Source organism: Mesocricetus auratus, unplaced genomic scaffold (assembly GCF_017639785.1).
Source record: "Mesocricetus auratus isolate SY011 unplaced genomic scaffold, BCM_Maur_2.0 Super-Scaffold_6730, whole genome shotgun sequence".
Lineage (NCBI taxonomy): Eukaryota > Metazoa > Chordata > Mammalia > Rodentia > Cricetidae > Mesocricetus > Mesocricetus auratus.
Genome location: NW_024429184.1, coordinates 907,704 through 920,333, shown reverse-complemented (window position 1 = coordinate 920,333; position 12,630 = coordinate 907,704). Strand labels below are relative to the sequence as shown.

Below are 12,630 nucleotides of genomic sequence, written 5' to 3'. Positions count from 1 at the left end.
TTTCCTTTTCTCTTTGTCTTTCTTATTCTGCAGGAAAGTGGTAGATGTGTGTTAAGTTTCCCATTATAATTGTGGCTTCCTTATAAAATTTATGTTTTACATAAATTCCTATAAAATTTATAACAATGTTTTATCTATTTGGATACTGTTATTTAGTTAATAAGAGCTCAAAACCTTATTCATTAGGTATGACTTTTATAGATGTTAATTATTTTTGTCTTAATTTGTCTGCCTTGCCTTAAATTATATTTCTGAATTTCACATTTCCTTCTGTGCTTAATTTTTACTCACAATTGACCTTTCTTTGCCATTTCTTCTGGGTTTTTTGTTTGGTTTGATTTGCTTTGGTTTTGGTGGGTTTGGTTTTGTTTTTTGCTTTTTTAGCTTATACGGAAGGTGTTTGGTTGTCCCCAGCCAACATTGACAAGGCCTAGGCTGGCTTTAAACCAATGGTTCTCCCTGCCTCATGAGTGCTGGGTTTATAGAACCATGGCACTATGCTCCATTTATATAGTACACATTTCGATTTAAAAAAAATAATAGTATGACCTGTGCTAGGGAAACAACCAAAGGAATCTACCTGATTTTCAGCATTAGGCCAACAAATATCAAGGCCTATTAAGGCTGTGTTAAAAATCATTTTGGTGGTGCTAAAGGGACAGCTCAGTGATGAAAGAGATCTTGGTGCTCTTCCAGTGACCAGGGTTCGGTTCCCAGCACCCAGCAACTTCAGTTTGAGGGTATCTGATGCCTCTGGCTTCCTTAGGTTCCTACACTGACACACACACACATCACACAGACACACAGACACTCTCTCTCTCTCTCTCTCTCTCTCTCTCTCTCTCTCTCTCTCTCTCTCTCTCTCTCAGACACCTATGCATAATTAAAAGTAACAAAAACAAATCTTTAAAACTCATTTTGATGGTAATGACACTTTATTCCAACTTAAGTGCCTTTTCTACTTCTGATGTTTATTTCCTGTAAATACGCAAAGACACCAGAGAAGAGGCAATCTGACTAATTGGCAGCTTTCAGTTTTTCTCTTGCTGCCTGCCCTTGCTTTGAGCAAGAAAGACTGTCAGTCAAGTAGTCCGCCAGCTTCTGTTTGGATGATTCCAAGATGCCTCGAGACAACTATGCAAAAGTTTCTGGCTGATTGCCCAGACTCTTGAAAGTACCGCCCGAGGCAAGGCTGTTTAAAACAGGTTTGTCTCCAGCTTTTGTAGCCACAAGCCTCACTGGACCATTTCCACCTTGGCCAGAGAAGAAACAGGACCCATTGTAGAAGGACTAAGCCCATGGCAAAGCAGTGAAAGAGGCAAGACTGTGATTGGGGCCAGGGAGAAGACTGACGGGGCTAGGAACAAGGCTGCCATTGGGGCCAGAGGGAATACTATTATTGATGTTAGAGGAAAGCCTGTGACTGGCCAAACAAACGGTAAGTATAAATAAATAACAAAAATTTAAAACTTAGTCTGCCGGGCAGGTCCAGTGGTTTACTGGATGAAGGCACTGGCTGTCAAGCCTGATAACCTGAGTCGATCCTCTGGACCCTCATGGTGGAAAGGGAAAGCTAACAAGAATTGTTTCTCACGTTCACGAGCATGCTGTGGCGAACGTGCTCACACACAGGCACACAAATAAATAAATACCATTATCTTTTTTTTTTTTAAATAACTGTGTACTGGTTAGTCTTATGTCGCCTTGACACAAGATAGAGTCATCAGAGAGAAGGGAACCTTAATTGAGAAACTGAGAAAATTGGGCTACAAGCAAACACGTAGAGGTTTTTTTTTTTGTTGTTGTTGTTGTTTGGTTGGTTGGTTGATTTTTAATAATCGATGGGGAATAGTCCAGAGCCCAGCCTGTTGTGAGTATGCCACCTCTGGGCTGGTGGTCCTGGGCTCTATCAGAAAGCAAACTGAGCAAGCCATTTGGAGCAAGCCAATAAGCAGCATCCTCCATGGCCTCTGCATCAGCTCCTGCCTCCGGGTTCCTGCCCTGCTTGAACTCCTGCCCTGATTTCCTTCATTGACGGACAGTGCTGCTTTTGGTCATGGCATTTTTAATCACAGTAATAATAACCCTAGCTGGGACCGTATGATTAAAGACTTCGTCTTTTACTGAAACTATTTGACTCGTTTACATTTTTCCTTCATAACTGATAAATGTGGTCCTTTGCCTTCCGCGTTGTCTTGCATTTCTCTGGTTTTACTGCAATTTAAAAATTCTCAGTTGGCACAATAGCTGTACATGTTTATGGACTAGAGTGTGATATTTTTAAAATATATATATGCAGGATGGGCTATTATACATCTCGGCTCAGACATCTACGGTGTTTTTCTAGTCCTCTCACTTTTTTTTACAGCGTGGAACCCGGACCCTTGCACTGGCTGGACAGCGCTCTCTTGAACTCCACCCCGACCAGTTCTGTTTCTTAGTCCTCTGCTATTGGTATTAAAGCTTTGCTACTTTGACTCTTAATCTAGCTGGGGAAACAAATGTTTGCGAGACTATTAAGGCATCTATATTTATCTACTCACTATCCAACACACTACCTTCCTAATATGTACTTGGTATGTGCAGACTACTTGGAGGACACAGTGGCTGAAAAGTTCGGGCATGGGGGGTTGGGGAGAGGTAACTTTTCCCTCATAAAGCCTAACAGTTTAACAAAGACAATTAGAGAAATAGTGTTGGTAGAAAAATTCACATCAGTGTGATTACCCAAGCAATCATTTTCTACCTCCTTGGGCTCTCACTCTCACCGCTCCGCATCCAACTCACAGGCTGCTTACATGTCACCCAGATAGCTGAGGTCCTGTAAGGACCAGCTGGAGGCAAAGGTTCCCCCAGCAGCTGCCTAACTGACATATCCATGATGTGTCACCTGCAGGGGAACACAACACGTGTGGCAAAGGCTCTGGTTTCCTAACTAGGCGACAGAGAGAGCTCAGTCTTGCAAGAGGCATGCTTCTAAGAAATTAGGGACCCGAATAACTTTTCTGCATTGCTTACAGAGAAACTAGCATCTCAAGGTTCACTGCACTCAGGAAGAGATCCTACGGCCCCGGCCATGCAGAAGCTGAAGCGTGCCCGGCATCGATGGCATAAGAAGCCAAGAGAGGAGCTGATGCTCCCTGACCCTGCAGAAGCTAGACTGAGACACCAGCTGTGGTTCCTCTTTTGCACATCTGGCAAGGTAAGGGACAGCTCGCTTGTGCACAGCTTAGGAAACCAAGCCTTCGGGGCAAGTTACACCAGACATTTGGAAACTGACACAGACCATGGTTAGAGCGGCTGGGGGTTGCTGACACAGAAGGGGGGGTCAAGGGGGTGCAGAGTTTCAGTTGGATAGGAGAAATAGGTTCTGTGACCCAGTCACTGTATGGTGACTGTCATTATGGTAATGTGTGTTTCATAGTGGTAAAAAGAGTAGACTTTCCATGTCTTCATCACAAAGAAGTAATAAGAGTAGAGGTGATAAATATATTAACTATCTTGGTGTGCTGGTGCACACCTTTAATCCCAGCAGAGGCAGAGACAGGCAGATCTCTGTGGCTTTGAGGCCAACCTGGTCTAGGACAGCCAGAGCTATGTAGAGAGATCCTGTCTCAAAAAACAAAACAAAACAAAAAATCATTAATTATTGTATGCATATATATTATATATACAGTATATACATATACATCCCCAACATATTCGTGCATCAAAATATTATATTCCATGTTCTTGGTAAATATATGTAATTATTTTTTACCAACTACATAATGTATTCAATTTTTTAAAAGAAGATCTATGGGTTAGGAGATGGGCTAGGCACTTGTATAATGATTGCTGTCATGAATGGCTGTCCAATCTAGGTTAATGGAAATGGCAATTCAGTTTCTACAGTGTAAATCACAGGGGCTATGGAAAGGAAAATTAAGCTGAGTTGAGAGACAAGCAGACAACCACCCCGGGCTCTATGCCAACACTGGACAGTTTTGCCTATAGGGCAAAGACAGCCAATGCTCTGTGCTTATGCAGAGTGTATCAGTAACTTCCTGAGTGTGGGAACATACAGCCTGCTTGCCTGTGTTTTTCAACTTCCATGGAGGACATGGAAGAGAAGACAATGCCTTGGAAAAGGCAGGGAAAACACCTAATATCCAAGCCAACTCCCTTGACTCTTGAGGGCCTAGAGAATTCATCTATCGCCCAAACTGTCCGCTTCTCAGAAGGAAGATGTCCTGGTTGAGGGGTGACATGTGCCTCTAATGTTCTCTGGGAGACATCTAGAAAAAGAGGGTTATTTTCTGAGTGTGGCCACATGATTCACAAGAGAGGACACATCTAGGACAATGGTTATGTGTCATAAACTAAGGACACAAATCTATCCTGACTCCTTCCAGGACCCTGCTTCAAATATAGACTGGGCATCAAAGTGATTTTCAGTAAAAAGTGTCTTTATTAGATTCATATATATACAGTATATATATATATATATAGAGAGAGAGAGAGAGAGAGAGAGAGCTATAAAGTTATAAGAATCATTTAATGTAATATATCAATTACTACTTTTTAAATTCCTTTAAAGGTAAAAGGTCATCTTTTACATGGTCTTTAATAGAGAAGCAATTTTAAAAACAATTACTTTTATAGCTATATTTTGAGTATGCAAAAAGCTTATTTTAATACACGGTGAAACTTTTTATAATATCAATACCTTTTATTTAGCAAGTGGCCCACTTCAAATTTCTTTAAGTACAAAAAGCCCTAAATTAGGGCCAGCAAGATGACTTAGCAGGTAAGGGCATTTGTTGCCTGGCCACCTGAGTTCAGTCTCCAAACTCACAAGGTGGGAGGAGGGAACTGGTTCCTGTAAATTGTCCTCTTACCTTCATGTGTAACCACACACACACACCATTTTAGAATAATAAAAATAAATCTTAAAAGAAATTGACATTGAGCCAGATGCCATTAGCTACTGTTCATGGCATGAATTCCTGCAGGGGCGGTGGTGGCACACGCCCTTAATTCCAGCACTCTAAGAGGCAGCGGTAGGTGGATCGCTGTGGCCTCTATGAGGCCAGCCCAATCTACGAAGGAGTTCTAGGACAAAAAAATTACCTCAATGAGTGGGAGTTGACTTACATTTAAGATACCCTGATGGACAAGACCACCGCCTGAGCCTGGTTTCTTTCACTAAGAGAGCAGACTTGTCAATAATTATCTTTTCTCCCACATGTTACTCTCTGACCTGAGTTACTGACCATAGTTTTAAATAGCTTTTCCTGCCCGAGTCTGAAGATTATGTGGGGGGAGGCAGTGATTTAAATGGGGGCCACCCTGAACTTACCACCCCCACCTCGCAACCCAGAACAAGTCCTCCATAGCTCCCCAAAGACAAACCATTGGCGTTTACTGTCTTCCTTTAACTGGCCAGTTTTAACAGCCTTCCTGTAGGGTGTCATTTTCATACTTCTAACAAGCTCCTGTAACACCCTATCCCAGGTAACAACACAGTGGCCTTGAGAGAAGTAACTGCTGCAGACCCTGAAGAACGCCTGCAAACCAAAGCTGGCTGACAAGCCAGAGGTCTGTCCTCTGTGCTCTGCACTGCCCCAGGACTCCCAAGACTTGTGTCACCAGGCTGGTGCTAACCACGTGCTTATTAACATGGGAGCCAGTCAAAGCAGTCAAAAAAGTCTCAGCGGTCATGCACTTGAAAGCAAAGTTTTAAGTGATGTGAGGCAAAAACCAAGAGACCTGAAACAAAGAAACCCGATCACAGTGATATCTAGAGACCACGTCTGTCAGGACATAGGCCTGGGAAACATCCTTTCATGTTCTCTGTTGGGGGGATCCAAGAGGCTCCCAAAACAATGTAAGCTGTTGTCCGTGCCCTTGGCTGCCTCCCAGAACTTGAAACACCACATGGTTCAGACACAGGACTGGAAGCTTCCTCTCTGGGGACTGACTCTCACCGCATCAGGAGGTACTACGCAAGCTGCCAAGGGAGAGGAGCATTCAATAGTCTAACCCAACCAGAAAACCTATGACCAACCTGGCAAGATATCCCTAAGAGCGCAACAGTGGCACTTACATCTTGAGGATAACCAAAAGCCGTCAAACTGGATTTAGGGCCCTTTCCATAGGTTCCATAGGAGGGAATTCACACTTGGTAGCATAAACCCAGACATCTACCCACGACCAGTGAGGCCACAAATCCTAAAGAAGAACCTATAACATCCACCTTCCTAAACTAGTATAATTTCTAACAGCATTATAAATACTTACACGGGTAAGTGTAGTTTCCACCCCCAACATCAAAAATGCTCTTTTTGTACCAGACAGACAGCATCATAAAAATCCACAGCTGGTCAAAATACGAAGAACACTAACTGTGAGGTACTCAAGCCCAGTCATACATCGGTTATAACCCTTATATCTAATAGTTAAGGAACATTCCAGAAGACAAGGGAAGATTGTAAGAGCCAAAGGACCAGGCTATCTGCGGCAAGATAGTATCTTCCTTACATGACAGGGAAGCCCCACATGTGAAATCTTAAACCAATACAGCCACCTAAACAAGACCTGCCCAATGGCAACACCAGTTGACATGTCAACATGGATGAGGGAAATCTCACAAGGCCCCAGTCTTGGATGAAGAGCTACTGGCAATTAGCGGTTGCTGAGAGGGAGAATTGATCTTCTCCAGGGACATGCCAATACCAAATGGTTAGTTCCCTAAACACACATATCTATGAGCAACACTAAATGCACTCAACAGGTTGTATGAATGCATGCAATGAACCATTACTAGATGACAATTGTGTGTGTGTGTGTGTGTGATTTCTTTAAAAATGTCACAATAAAACAGCTTAGCATGAAGACGTCTTTAGGTTCTCAAACATGAGTTCTCAGGTAGCCTTCTCTGGACACAAAGCACAAGCAGACATTAAGGGAGAAAGGAAGCCACATAGATAAAAAAAAAAACCTGTCCTCTGTAGGAGGGAGAAGGAGCAGCCTCCCCCTGCACAGGCTTCTCTGCACATTCATGCCCTGCTTTGCCGTCTACCACAGCCAGGTGGTCTGACAGCCGCTCAGCCTGCTTCCTCTGCCGTTTCTAGCTCTTCCTGTCTAGAGACCCATCACACCTCCTTCGATAATCAGAAACCTCTTAAGAGACCGGCCAGCTCCCTGTACGTTGTGCCTGGATATTATTTGCTTCAGAGAGTTAAAGCAAAGCCTCTGTTTAGATCTGGCCCTACGCCCCAGCTGCAGTCTAGCTTCTCCAGGGCATCTCACTAAGCATGACTGAGAACCAGCTCACATTAGTGACTTTGAGTCCCGTTGATTTGAAAGAGCTGGGGTGAATAAGGATGGGGTGACTGGATGTTGGGAGGGCAACTTCCACTCCCGCAGCCCCACCACCGTGTAGATATTATTGACCTGCCATAGAAATGCCCCCTTGATTTCTATCTCACAACTGGAAACTAGAAAAAGAAAACCCTGCATACTATTGTGAATTATTTAGACAATGCAACCTGTAACATATAAGCGGGACATTGTCTTAGTGTGTATGTGTTCATATGTTTGTGCATGTTCCTTTGTATGCACATGTATGTTTATGTAGGCTCATAGGAAGACCAGAGGACAGCCTCCAATGTCGTTCCTCAGGTGCGATCAGCCTTTTGTTTCTTTGTTTGTTTGTTTTTTGGGGACTGGTTCTCTCTGTGTAGCCCTGGCTGGCCTTGGACACCCTATGTAGAAGAGGCTGGCCTTGAACTGACAGACATCCACATACCACCCCCCTAATGCTGCGGTTAAAGGTCTGAGTCAATCATGCCCAGCATTTTCCTGATAACTTTTTTTCTTTTGTAGGAAAATGCTAAAACATCAAGGAAGTTACACTTTCAAGATAAAGTTGGATTTGAAGGAGGAACAGCCAGAATCCTTCCCATCTATTGAAGGATTTGAGAAATTTCTTTCTTGTGGGGTGTGTGTGTGTGTGTGTGTGTGTGTGTGTGTGTGTGTGTGTGTGTGTGTCCCCATGGTGCTCCTTCATGTGCATGTCTGTGCGGAGGCCAGAGGATAATCTTGGGTATTATACCTCAGGTACTGGCCATCTCTTTCTCTTTCTTTCTTTCTTTCCTTCTTTCTTTCTGAGATGGGACCCATCACCTAGAATTTGTCCGGCAGAACAGGCTGTCGCCAGGGCCATCTGTGTCTTGGCTAGGCCTGGGATTACAATTATCTGTCACCATACTGGCTTTTACATTTTTTTTCTGGGGATGGAACTTTTTTCCTCCTTGTACGTTTGCTTTATTGACTGTGTATCTCTAATACTGTCTCTGCCATATTAATTAAATAATTGACATCTAGGAGTCTGTGTCTTTATATAGTATAATTTTAAAGAGGGGGGGATCTTACTAAGTAGTCCAGACTGGCCTGAAACTTGAGATCCTCCTGCCTCAGCATCCTGAAGGGCAAAGATTACAGGCATGGCTGCTACGCCCGTAAGAACATAAAAATTTAAGGGTTTCTGATCCAGTGTGAGGATCTGAGTAAATTATGGTCTGGTGGATGGACCGAGGAGTACTGATGTGACAGCTGGCAGCCATTCTCTGCGACTTGGGGACATGACTGGAACAAGAGTCTCTGTGAGCTGACCAGGAGGCCTCTCTCAGAGAGGCTCCTATGAGAAATGGCACCACAGTGTGAAAGCGGGTTATCTGGTGAGACTGTGAAAGTCTTTGTACCACTCACAGTCAGATCAGATCGGTTGAGGGTGAGGGAAACACACTTCTAACCATTTTAGGTAGGAAACGGAAAATTTCAACGAACTCACAAAAACACATGGAGATGAGGGTTCAGTGGACCTCACAACGGAGGGGTGGGGGGGGAGCTGTACAAGCTTCTCTCACTACCCCTCACTTCTGGTCCTTTTACTATATCTCTGTATTTCCTTACTCAAAAAAGAAACGCAACTGCCCAAGCCCACCCTGGTCTTCCTCTTTCTGCTTCCCTCCATCTGGTTCCAACTTGCAATACCCCCAAAGAGTTTATGATTGATGCAGCTTCAGTAGGACATCTATCTCACTGACTTATTGCCTTTGCGGCCGTGTCATCTGGAGCGTGGGACGGACAGCGTCACATCAGTGCACTAAAACACGTGGATGAAGGGAGATGAAGCAGGCCCAATCGAGGATGGCTCTTGAGTGTGGGTGACCAGCTGGGTGATGATACCATTAACTCAACCTGGTTTCAGAGGCATAGCACAGGCTCAGAGGGCCTGGAAGCACCGCTCAGTGGTAAGAACAAGGAGGCCAGGGCCAGACTCTGGTTTGAATCCTACTACTTACCGACTGCATGACTGCTGTGTTCAAAGCCTGTTTCTGCACGATAACAGCAATACCTACTTTATAAGGTCCGTTATCAACATCAACTAAAATTCTCTGTATAGCATATACATTTGTATGTATGTATGTATATATATATATATATCAAGCTCTACTAATAAAAATATACAAATAAATTTTATTCAAAAGACACTGATTGTACCCAAATAATTTATTCAGATCTGGGTCATAATCCAAAATTTGGACCTCCAAAGAGAGTCTTTTTGGATATACTGCTCTGTTTCAATGCAATGTTAAAAGCCAGGGAAGGACGTAGTGCTAAATCCCTCTGGAATTCGGTTAATCACTAACTCATGCTACGCCTTGGATGAAGGACTTAATTTAGTCATTGCTAACTGAGGTTGCTATAGCATATCAGAGCAGTTCTGATGTACACTATCTGATAGTATTGTCTTAATATTAATATTCATTGACATGTGATGAGAAGAAAGAAAAGGTAGAACTAGAGTAATCTAGATAACTGGTTGGTTTGATCTGGGTTAATAAATGAAAGCCAGGAGACAGCTGTTGACTCGCCTCACTGCGGGCTCTTCTACAGATATTTCTGAGCCTGCCTCTGGGGAGAGCTGGCCCCATACATCTGTTTCCTGGGAGCTGAAGGTTGCAAAGTGTGTGTGTGTGTGTGTGTGTGTGTGTGTGTGTGTGTGTGTGTGTGTGTGAGAGAGAGAGAGAGACAGAGACAGAGACAGAGACAGAGAGACAGAGAGACAGAGACAGAGAGACAGAGAGACAGAGACAGATAGAGAACGTGGGAAGGAGAGATCAGCATACTTCATGGAAATCTAACCCTAAAGGGATGAAGGACGAGATTTGCACAAAAGGCAGCCCACATGTTTTATCATTTCTCCTCAACTTAGGTCCCACATACATGAGGCAGACCAAGCTCCTGCCCTCAGCATCTGTGACGGAAGGAAAACAACACTCTGGCAAAGCCTGTAGGGAAATCTGTGCCCATCGGGCCCAGGCTGATGGTGGGTCAGGGGGAAATCTTTGAAGAGCAGAGAAAAGCAGGGTCCTGAAAGTCACCCCCACACGTTTCCACATGAACCCCACATTCCCAATAGCTTCCCGCTTTATTCATTTTACACAGAGCACCGTAATGCAGAGTCCTTCCCCACTTGTATGCAGGCCTCCAGCGGTGATCCCCAGCCAATGTTTCCATTTATCTCCAAGCAAAGAGAAGGACATTGGCATTTTGGTGCCTGAAGTGGATTTTGAATCCATTGCTGGCTCAGAAGAGCGGGGTCTTTCAACTAGCCCCTGCTTACGGCCACAGTGGAAAGTTAAAAACGTCGATTTTGCCAGGCGTTGGTGGCGCACGCCTTTAATCCCAGCACTTGGGAGGCAGAGGCAGGTGGATCTCTGTGAGTTCGAGGCCAGCCTGGTCTACAAGAGCTAGTTCCAGGACAGCCTCCAAAGCCACAGAGAAACCCTGTCTCGAAAAACCAAAAAAAAAAAAAAAAAAAAAAGTCAAAAAATTTTTTTCACAAACCCACTCGGCAGCCTAGTCACACGCCCATGGAGACGAGGGAAGGTGGAACAGAAGAGGACTGGCCATAACAGGATGTGCTGAGCTCGGTGGAGCTCTTAGGCTATCTTCCACACTAGTCATCTGTTCCCACTCTGCTGTTTACAAGTCAGGAAATGAAACAGAAGGGAAGATGGTGAACAAGGAAGCTCTAGAAGCTTTTCTGAGCAGTGTGGTTTTCTCAAATTTTATCACCGGCAACAGAGACACGTCAAGGTTTTAGATAAGACAAGCCTGTAGTAACTGTAGTGCCCTCCTGGGTGCAGAGCCACTGGGGATAGCAGCGGCTCTCTCCGCCAGCTGGCTCCGAGGCAGTGGTTCTCAACCTTGCTGAAGCGGTGACTCTTTAATACAGTTCTTCATGTTGCGGTGACCCCCAACCATAGAATTATTGTGTTGCTACTTCATAACTGCAGTTTTGGTGATGTCACGAACCGCAACGTAAATATCTGATACGCAGGGTATCTGATATGCGACCCCCCCCCCCCGTGAAAGGGTCTTTTGACCCCCAAAAGGGTGGCGATCCACAGGTTGAAAACCAATGCTGAAAAGGTTCCCTGCGTGAGTCTGTAAGTTTGTAGACCTACAGAGCTGCTTAAAAGGGAAATGCCTGGCTGAAATCCCAGCTTAAGTGTGCCTTTCCACCGAGCTGTCATGAGGAACAAAGACGTCTGTAAAGGACCAATAGGATGAAGTGTTCATTCACTGCACTTGTCAAGGGTAGTCTAGACTTCTCCAAGATGTCACTTGGCCCTGTCATTAATGCCTTAAATATTTAAAAAAAAAAAAAAAGCCTTCTTCCGCAGTCTCAGCTGGGACTACCAGAATGTTCCACCCAAAATCAAACCTGACCTATTCGTATCCACAGAGATACTGACTCAAAAGAAAACAAAGGGACCGGAAAGATGGCTCAGTTGGTGAAGGGCTTGCTTTGAAAGTGTCAAGACGAGTTCCACCATCAGAGCCCGGGGGTGGGCAGAGATGAAGATCAAACACAGCAGCCTCACTGACGTTGTCCTAGCATCGAGATGCTCAGCAGCAAACCCCACTGCTGTGGGTGGCAGGTGAGGCAGTGGACTCAGCCCCGATAACCACACCCTCCAGAGGCTTAGCCGTAAACACGAGAAAACAACTAGAAAGAAGCGCAGAGGGGTGAGGGGGCTGGGGAGACGGCTCAGGTAAGGGCTTGCCACCTAAGCATGAAGACCCTACTTCAACCCCAGGTGTTCCTCACCGCTCATAAAAGGCCGTGGCGGGGAGGTGGGGCGCAGACCGGAGAGATGGCTCAGCAGTTAAGGGCACTGGCTTATCTTCATTTTAGAAGACATTGGCATTTTGGTGTCTGAAGTGGATTTTAGAAGATAAGCCAGTGCCCGGTTGGTGGTGGCGCACGCCTTTAATCCCAGCTGAGGCAGGCAGATCTCTGAGTTTGAGGCCAGCCTGCTCTACAGACAGCCAGGGCTACACAGAGAAACCTTGTCTCGAAAATAAGCCAACCATCAAAAGACTCACGTGAAAGGTAATGATGGTAAAGATGCAGGGGTGAGGTAATGATGATGAAGATGCAGGGGAGAGGTAATGATGAAGAGTCAGGGGAGAGGTAATGCCCTCCCTCAGAATGCAGAGAATGGAGTCCTAAAGGTGGATCTGCCCACGCCCTGAAATCTAGTAGGAAGACTACCTATGCCACACAGT

General features: G+C 44.8%; 1 long non-coding RNA gene across 2 annotated transcripts; it reads left to right on the top strand.

Moving 5' to 3' along the window:
- The first annotated feature begins 1,061 nt into the window (after positions 1-1,061).
- Positions 1,062-8,369, top strand: LOC110343709. 2 transcript variants are annotated; one of them, XR_005873857.1, is made up of 5 exons: positions 1,062-1,438; positions 2,369-2,454; positions 3,021-3,202; positions 5,497-6,723; positions 7,870-8,369. It is a non-coding gene; the product is annotated as an uncharacterized LOC110343709 (long non-coding RNA). The 2 variants fall into 2 exon arrangements; XR_002386022.2 differs by having other exon boundaries at positions 5,497-8,369.
- Positions 8,370-12,630: the final 4,261 nt, after the last annotated feature.